The following is a 9,521-nucleotide window of genomic DNA, read 5'->3' on the forward strand; positions in this document are numbered from 1 at the left end:
GGTAATAAAGCTGATTGTATCAGAGGACAAGAGACAATCTCTGATTATAGACATCGGACTCAAGTTACCTATATATATGGATCAAAACTGTAACGACCATGGACTATCCCGATCTTGGGCTCCCTCGGGGGCCTTGTCCCAACTTGGGTTCCCACTGGGGCCTTTTCCCTCACGGGCTTTCCCGTGCGTCATTACTCATAGAACTCTCCAGCCCAGGAACTGGAGCTTGTGCATCCCCAGAGTCGAACCCAAGATCTCCTGGACATATAGATACTTGGCACAACTCTGGTACCAGTTGGGAACGTCTACTCGTTTTAAAAGTGCGGAAATATATGTTTTTTTTTTCTTTCTAAAAGCTCACATTTTCGAAATAACATTTAAACGTTTCACATGCATGCGATCTACATAAAATATAACATTTAAAAATGATCTTAAATATTTGACAGTAAAATCGTGCAGTTTAAAATAGCCATAAACAAATAAAAATCTTAAAATCATCAACGTGTCAAAATGTTTATCTCCTTTCAATCTCATAAATCATAATGCGGAAAAACGTGTGGTCCTCGGGTCATGTCACCGCACCAGGTTTGCCTACTCAGAGTTCGGCACCTCCAGTCCCCTCATCATTAAGCTCACCTGCATCACACACGCCTAGTGAGTCTAAAGACTCAACACACCTGCACCGTTAATAGCAAATATATATACATAGCACACAACAGTGAAAAATATCATACTCAACATACCTTTCATGAACTTCAAAAGCTTAATGTAAACGTGTCATATGCAATCGTGACGTGTCAAAACAGCTCATCGTTAATCATCGTTCATCATTTATCATTCATCATTTTTCATTGATCGTTCATCATTCATAATTGATCATTCATCATTCATCATTCATCGTTCATCGTTCATCGTTCATCATTCCTTTAATGAATTCAGTTCATTAGAGGTGACTATCGTACATCATTCATCATTTACGATGGATCCATCATACATAGAACCGCGGTACCGGGCGGCTGTAGGACATCAGTGACAGGATTACCTATCCACTGTGCCTAGGCCTCATCATCATCATCATCATCATTTACATATACATCTTAAAAATTTACATATACTTCGATAGTCACAACTAATTCTCATCATTCAAAACATAATCATTTTCATCATTATAAAAATTCATGTATCAATGCAATTTTCTTTAAATTCGAGCATGCAACGTATAAACTCATAAAATCTTAAAAATCGTGAATCATGATGCATGAACATTTAAATATCATGAATTTGTGCTCAGGGCGCTGTCAGGACCAAAATCTCACCTCGGGTGCAAAATGACCATTTTGCCCCCTGGAAACCCAAAAATTTTCATTTCACCCCTGGACCTCTAAAATTGACCCGAAGCTTACCCAACTCCTTAAATTGTCCCAAAACATTTTAAAAAACATCCCTAGACGTAAACTCGAGTCCATATTACAACTTAATCAATTCGTTTTAAAACTTGGACTGAGGTCCCGGTTTTAATCCGAATCGACTCGGAACACCACCCAATTTTTCCCAACTTTTTCCTACACCTAATAAACACTTAAAAGATCCTAGAATACTAAGTTTGGACCTAAAACTTTACGGCTGAAAGTTCCAGCACTCACCCAAGTCTCGGCCCTTCTTTATTTACACCACCCTTGCAATAGCCTCCAATATTACGTCCTAGCTCACCACCGACAGATCAAGCCTCGACTCCATCTTACCTAGACCACCCTAGGACTCCCGTGAAGCTACTGAACCCACGAAAACCATCCCATGCAAGGCGCAGCCCCCATCAATTCGCTAATCACCCAAAACGTCTAAACCGAGCCCGTCCTCTACCTTCTCGATCTACAGCGCTCGGGACAGATCCAGCACAGGCCGAGCCCTTCGAAGCCTCGTCTCAGACCCACCAGGGTCTGGTCCAAGCCTCGGCGAGGTCCCTGCGGCGCTGGTCGGACCCTGCACGCTGAAACACCCAAGATCGAGCCACCGTGAAGAACCCTTCTCTCGACCCTACGCCCGTATGCGTCCAGAAAATTTTCTACACCGCATTACAGCTCTTTGACACACTAGCAGTCTATAGACAATCAAGAACCGTAGCCCCCTTGCACCAAAAATTCAGAAAAGTCATGACAACAACAAAAATGCAAGAGTAGCAGAGAAACCGAACATCGTGCATGCTTATGGATAGATCGAAACATTCGTGTATAGGCATTCACAAAAGCATTAATATTGACGTGCGTGATGCAAAAAAAGGAGTAACAAGCGTGCCTTATGATGCTTGGTGCACAAACGCTCGAAGGGACCGAGGTGTAGGAGAAGCTTGAATTTGAAGAAATGAATGCACCGAAATCCCTTGGCTGCAGCAATTCACGAAGAGGGTTGCTGATTGGAGGGGTGGGCGGCTGATACACTATTAGGTTTAGGGTAAAATGGTGTTTAGGAGTTTAACTCAATAATAAACAAATGGTTAATGGACCTTAAATTATGTAATTAAAAGATTAAAAAGATATTTAAGTCCAATAAGCTTAAAAATAGGCCTATTAGATCCAAACACACTCCTGAAAAATATTTCGTGTAGGAAAGATTTTGAAAATATTAGCCGAACCCTTAAAAAGTCTTCCAATTCGATAAAATTTGCATATCGATAAAAATAAAGTCACGCAGATAAAAATACCCAATAAAAATCCCATTTTTACAAAACACACTTAAAAATACCTTAGATTAATTAATAAAAATTAATCTTGTAAAAGAAATAAATTTCCTGAAAAATTCTCCGGTCTCCGTTCCTCGTTCGAGCGCGAAATGAAACTTAAAAATCATAGTGCATGAACTTTTAAGATTTCATGAATTAAATCCTATCATGCAATAATAATGCATAAAATACATAAAAATAATTAAACATCATTTAATAAAATAAACATACATTTTATGCTTTAAAAGAATTTAAGAAAATACCAAAGAAATTTAATAATTTGATTGCATGTGGTTCACGTGGACTTTCCGATTTTCGAGATGTTACAAAAACCATTTAGGTAACAACGCTGATCATTCTTATCTATCCAACGATACATTGAGCAACCGCGAAATTTCCATTATCTTCAAAAGATCAAACCTGCAGAAAAACAGTACACGCATCATATTATACATCTAATCTTTGGAGATCATTTGGTACTGCTGTTTCTTCATCTCTTCAAGCCAAACTTTATAATATTGTGTATAAGAGTTTGTAAACTGGAAAGAGTCTTTTCCAGAACATTGTTATTTTTGAACTATTGTATTAAGTTACTAAGAGTTTCAGTAGGAAATAGATAAGCCCTGTTGAAGTGGGTGTGTACAAGTGTGTACTGCAAAACCAAAGTCTTTTAGTGATACCTTCTGGAAACAGAAGAAGGGGAGACGTAGAAGATTTTATCTTCGAACTTCCAGAAACAACTACTGTGTTACTACCTAATGCTATTACTGTCATTCACCTTACTCCATCAGATTGTTTCCGCACTTTCAATTGTGATCTGCTGGACGTACTATTGAACAAGAACAGCTACAATCTCCAGGATTTTAGCACCCTTTGCATAAATTATCATCAAAGGAAAAGTGTAACGAACCGTACTTTTCATACTTAAAAATTTGCGGAAAAATTTAAAATTTCTTATTATAACATCCATACGGTCGTCACTCATCGTTCATGAAAAGAATATTTGAAATTAAACATCACCAATAGAATTTTTGCTAAAAGAAAGCTTGTTCAAAACATCTCGCATCAAAACATAAAGTCAGAGTATTTTAAACTTGCATAAAACGTTAAAATAACGTGGACGGTCCTTGGGTCTAGCCTCCCGCTCAGTCCAAGCATGCCCCTTGGTCGCCACCTCCTGTCTCCTCATCAACATACTCACCTGCATCGATCAAGTCTAGTGAGTCTAAAGACTCAACACGTATAAACTGGGGAATAACGAGTACTAAATAATAAACCGCATGCAACTTTAAAATAGAGCGTACATACTAAAACTTGAGCTTGCATAACGTAACTTGAACATACGTACATACATACATAGACGTGCCATGACTTGATAGCTTTCATAAACATGCTTGCATAACTGAACGTACTTAAAAATACATTACTTTATTTTGCGTAGAGGATGTTTCAAAGCAAGTGACCCATACATAATACCGCCTGATCAGACAAACCACAGTACTGGGCTGACAGGGACGTATCCACTGCCACATACATGAGATCCCCGTTCATAATTTAATGGGCTGGTTGGTTCCCGTTCATAATTTAACGCTTTCCAACCATGATCTAACCCGTTCATAATTTAACGGGGTGGAGAGGTCCTCGGCCACGTTCACCGACTTCCAAACCCATTCAATTTGGTCACGAGACAATTGGCATACCTCAAAACTTAAAAATATTTTTCTTGCACATCATACATACTTACTTGGCGTTGAGGGATTCATTGGACTTCGATCGGGGCCGTTGCTGCAACATACTAACATGCATTCACATACGTAACTTGCATAACTTAGATGTAGGTAATCACGCTTACTTACGAGTTCGTTCAATTCCTTAGGACGTTCTAAAATTCCCATGGCTCGACCTTGTAAATCATTGCACTAAACCATGACATCAAACCTCAAACATGTTATAATATTTTTCCCAAAATATGAAGGACACGGACCCCGTGCTTACATTCGTGTAGGGGTCCGTGTAGGCTCGGGAGAAAAGGGATCGAAAAGAAGGGTGGACACGCACCCCGTGTCAGGGTCCGTGTGGGAGTCCGTGTAGAATCTGGAAAAATGCACTCCGGAAGGAACAAGGGCACGGACCCCGTGCCAGTGTCCGTCCGTGGGTCCGTGTACCTGCGGGACCGGTAAAGCTTCGGAAATTCTAAACACGCAATGCTTATCATCCTAGACTCGATTGTACGTACCATGCATCGACACCCCGAGACCCATCCTAGCATGCCATAACATCAAACCAAAATCGTACAACCACCCACATCAACGACGTTCGCCCTACGACACATCCAATTCAAAACGTAACAATTGACACCAATTCGTTTCCTACGACTTCTAATGCATTCGAGTGCCTGTCGACACTAAACGACGTATCAATTAACATCCCAACATCATATTAATCATACCTAGACCCAGAAAGATCACCCGTCGATCCCCAACGAAGCCTGCAACATAAAAACTTCAAGAACACAATTTTCGTAAAAGTCGCAGTTTGAGCAGTCCCACGAAAAGCGTCATACCTCACTCAATTTTCATCCAAAAATCTCGAATTTTATATCAGATCGAAGACATTGAAAATTTCTACAATTGTCTAGTTGAAAGTTTTCTCAAAACTCGATTGAAAATTCTCACTTTCAACCAGAACAGTAAAACACGTGATTTTTTAGATCTAAAAAGGGCTCCAAAAGTGATTTAAACATGATTGCTCAAACTTCTACACAACATACCCATGGTTTTACGCATAAATAACAACACACGCATAATATGACATGATCGATGCATCAAGAATAGAATATACGTGCCTTTTGATATTTAAAAATACCGTAACGACGATACCGAAGCGGAGATGGCGTGAGGATTGATCCGGGACGATTGTGGAACGATTTTCTTTGAAGAAAACTCGACGAAACTATGCTGGAAATTCAGAGGGAGGGGGCGGCTGCTGATGTAGTAGCCCGAATTCCAAATTGGGTAATTAACGGATTAATGGTGATTAAGAAGGTTTAATGTGTAATTTTGACCGAGTCATGATCGGACGGACCGAAGATGGTTCGGAAGCACCGAATAGTTCGTAAGGTCCGAAGTGAGTTCGGTGGATCCGATCATTAGGTGTCAAGAGTTGATCGACACGTGGGAGTTCGGACGTTCCGAAGTGTAGGTTCGGTGGATCCGATCATGAGGTGTCAAGAGCAGCTGGACACGTGCATGTTCGGACGGTCCGAAGTGTATGATCGGAGGATCCGATCATGAGCTGTCAAGAGCCAATGGACACGTAAGAGTTCGGACGTTCCGAAGAGGGTTCGGACGATCCGAACATGGCCTATAAATAGTGGTCGGATTTCCTCATTTTGACTCGCCAATTCAGAGAATTCCATAGCATTTCAGTCGTTTCTGACAGGTTCTAGTCTTGTTCCGAGATTTGGGCACTAGCGGGGAGCTGCTGGTCTTGTAGCAGAGCTGTGCTCTAGTTGGGAGCTAGCGGCATCAGCGGGCTAGCGACGGACGAAGGTTTGGAATTTTATCAGTATTTATCTCAGGATTATCTAGTTAAGTCTGGTAGATAAGTTTAGTGATGGTTTTCACTTGATGAATAGGCTTGGATTAGACCTGTTGTCTGGTTGTTCCAGTGAATTAGGATTGCTGTGATAGAGGTACGAAAGTACTATCCGAGATATCCTGGTTGAGTATACATTCTTATATGTGTTGCATGATTATGTGGTGCATTGATATATGTCATATGATGCATGCTATTATGTCACGTTTATTACTGCACGTTGCATTTCATGTTGAGCCGTACCTCCTTCGAGATAGCCTTTACTGTTGAGCTGTATCTCTTTCGAGATAAGCTATATCTTGGGGCCGCTCAGCCCTGTCTTGTGGACGCATGGACACCGAGAGTACACAGTGGCCGACGGGTCGGGAGGGCTTCGGTGGTCCGGGACATTTTAGGTCCACGTCTGTCTTGTAGTGGATGCAGTGACCCAGAGGTGTACCGCGCGGCACTATCCACTTGGCGCCTCTAGACTGAGCATTGTTGAGATCCTTTTGTGATTCCTGTTTCTTGACTACCCCGGTATCATGATCATAGCATGTGCATTTCATATAGGTCTGTATACTCATACTTTTGTACTGGGCGTTCTTATCGCTCACGTCCTCGGTTTTGTTTATTCTTGGACACCCCATTCCCACGGGGCAGGCCTCAGGTTGGACAGCTCAGGAGGAGCAGGAGGAGGACGTTGAGTAGCTGGTTGGTTTAGTTTATCGGTATTGTTTTGATTCGATATGGTTGTATTGGATATTTTATTTTGAGTTATTCTAGACTTCGATTGGGTTGTATAACCATTATTTTGTTGACTTTTCCGCTGTTACCTCTGATTATTGTTAATTAGGTTAATTGCATGCTTAGTTCTTGATTAGTAGGTGATTCTGGAACGGGTCACTACAGCTGACCTACTCAAGAACCCTATTTTTCACTTTTAAAAATAATAAAAATCTGAATGAATAGGTGTGTGGTTGTGTTAAGGGTTTCTAGTGTGTGTAAAAATGTGTAAGTATGTGTGGGTGTATAAAACGTGTGTGTGTGTTTTACTTAGGGATAAATTAGTGCTAAATTAACTAATTAAAATACTAATTAAAAGTTAACACGCACTACTTTAATCAAACTCCTTATTTAAAATAATTACACACTAATTTTAAAATTTCTAAACTCTTAAATTGCTAAATACATAAATAAAGCTTTAAAATGCTAAGCTAAATAAATTTTTTAGAATGCCCACCTTAACTTAAAATAAAATACAACATTAAAATTGCCAACATCGTCACCGGTCTTTTCCTCGATCCCGCTTCGAATAATCGTCTAAAACACGAAACTCGAAAAACATTTTAACGTGCATCACTTAAACATAAATAATTTAAAATAATGCATTTAAATAAATCATGCAAAACTAAAACTCCTTTTTAAAATTAAATGAATGATTTAATAATTAAATCAACGCATGAGTTTTATGTGTACTGAATTTGAGCACTACAGTTCCCCCCCACTTATAAAAATTTCATCCTCGAAATTAAGTCTTACCGAACAACTCCGGGTAGCGAAATCTCATATCTGCTTCTGATTCCCAATTGGCCTCTTCCACCGATTGATTTAGCCACTGGACTTTGACTAGCTTAGTCACTTTATTCCGAAGCCTACGCTCTTGCCTGTCTAGGATTTTGGTCGGTTTCTCCTCATAAGACAGGTCTGGAGCCAGCTGCAACGGCTCATAACTCAGAATATGCGAAGGATTGGCTAGATACTTCCTCAGCATAGAAACGTGGAACACATTGTGTACCCCGGCCAGATTCGGCGGAAGGGCTACACGATAAGCTAATGTTCCAACTCTTTCCAAAATCTCGAATGGTCCAATAAACCTCGGACTCAGCTTGCCCCTCTTCCCAAATCTCATAACACCCTTCATAGGTGCTATCTTGACGAATACGTGATCACCGACGACAAACTCGAGATCTCTCCTACTCTTATCAGCATAGCTCTTCTGACGGCTTTGGGCGGTCTTCATTCTGTCCCGAACCTTGGCTACTACGGCTGCGGTCTGCTGAACTATCTCTGGACCAAGTTCTGCTCTCTCACTGACTTCATCCCAATGAACTGGTGATCTGCACTTCCTCCCGTACAACGCCTCATAGGGAGCCATACCAATAGATTCTTGGAAGTTGTTGTTGTATGTGAACTCCACTAGAGGCAGTCTAACTCCCAAGTTCCTTGAAATTCAATCATGCAGGCTCTCAGCAAATCCTCTAAAATCTGAATCACTCACTCAGACTGACCATCTGTCTGCGGGTGAAAAGCTGTACTGAAAAGCAACTTTGTCCCCATGGCTGCATGTAAGCTCTTCCAGAAGGACGACGTAAACCTTGGGTCCCTTTCGGACACAATTGAAACTGGAAATCCATGTAAACGAACTATCTCCCTGAGATAAAACTCCGCATACTGCGTCATGGAGAAAGTCGTCTTCACTGGTAGAAAATGCGCTGATTTAGTGAGTCGGTCCACTATAACCCAAATAGAATTCGATCCTCTGACTGATCTCGGTAACCCAACCACAAAATCCATGGTTATGTTCTCCCACTTCCACTCGGGAATGGGGAGTGGCTTAACCAATCCTGCTGGCCTCTGATGTTCAGCTTTTACTTGCTGACAAGTGAGACATTCAGACACAAATCTGCGAATGTCTCTCTTCATCCCTGGCCATCAATACAATAACTGTAGGTCTTTGTACATCTTGGTGCCTCCTGGGTGAATGGAATACGGAGATGCGTGTGCCTCTGTCAAAATATCTTGTCTGATCAAACCAACACTAGGCACCCACATTCTGCATCTGTATCTCACAATGCCGTCTGAAACTGTGTACAACACATTGCCCTTGGCTTCATCTTTCAGTCTCCATTTCTGTAACTGCTCATCTGAAGACTGACCTGCTTGGATATGGTCTAGCAAACCAGATTTGACTATCAGATTAGAAAGTCTAGGAGCTCTGCCCTCTCGATAAATCTCTAGAACAAATCTCTGAATCTCCAACTGAAGCGGTCTCTGAGCTGTCAACTGAGCGAAAACTGCCACTTTTCTACTCAAAGCGTCTGCGACAACATTAGCCTTCCCCGGATGGTAGCTAATTTCGCAGTCGTAATCTTTCACAAGTTCCAACCACCGCCTCTGTCTCATATTCAGCTCTTTCTGTGTGAAGAAATATTTGAGACTCTTATGG

Source organism: Primulina eburnea, chromosome 9, assembly GCF_022965805.1.
Source record: "Primulina eburnea isolate SZY01 chromosome 9, ASM2296580v1, whole genome shotgun sequence".
Lineage (NCBI taxonomy): Eukaryota > Viridiplantae > Streptophyta > Magnoliopsida > Lamiales > Gesneriaceae > Primulina > Primulina eburnea.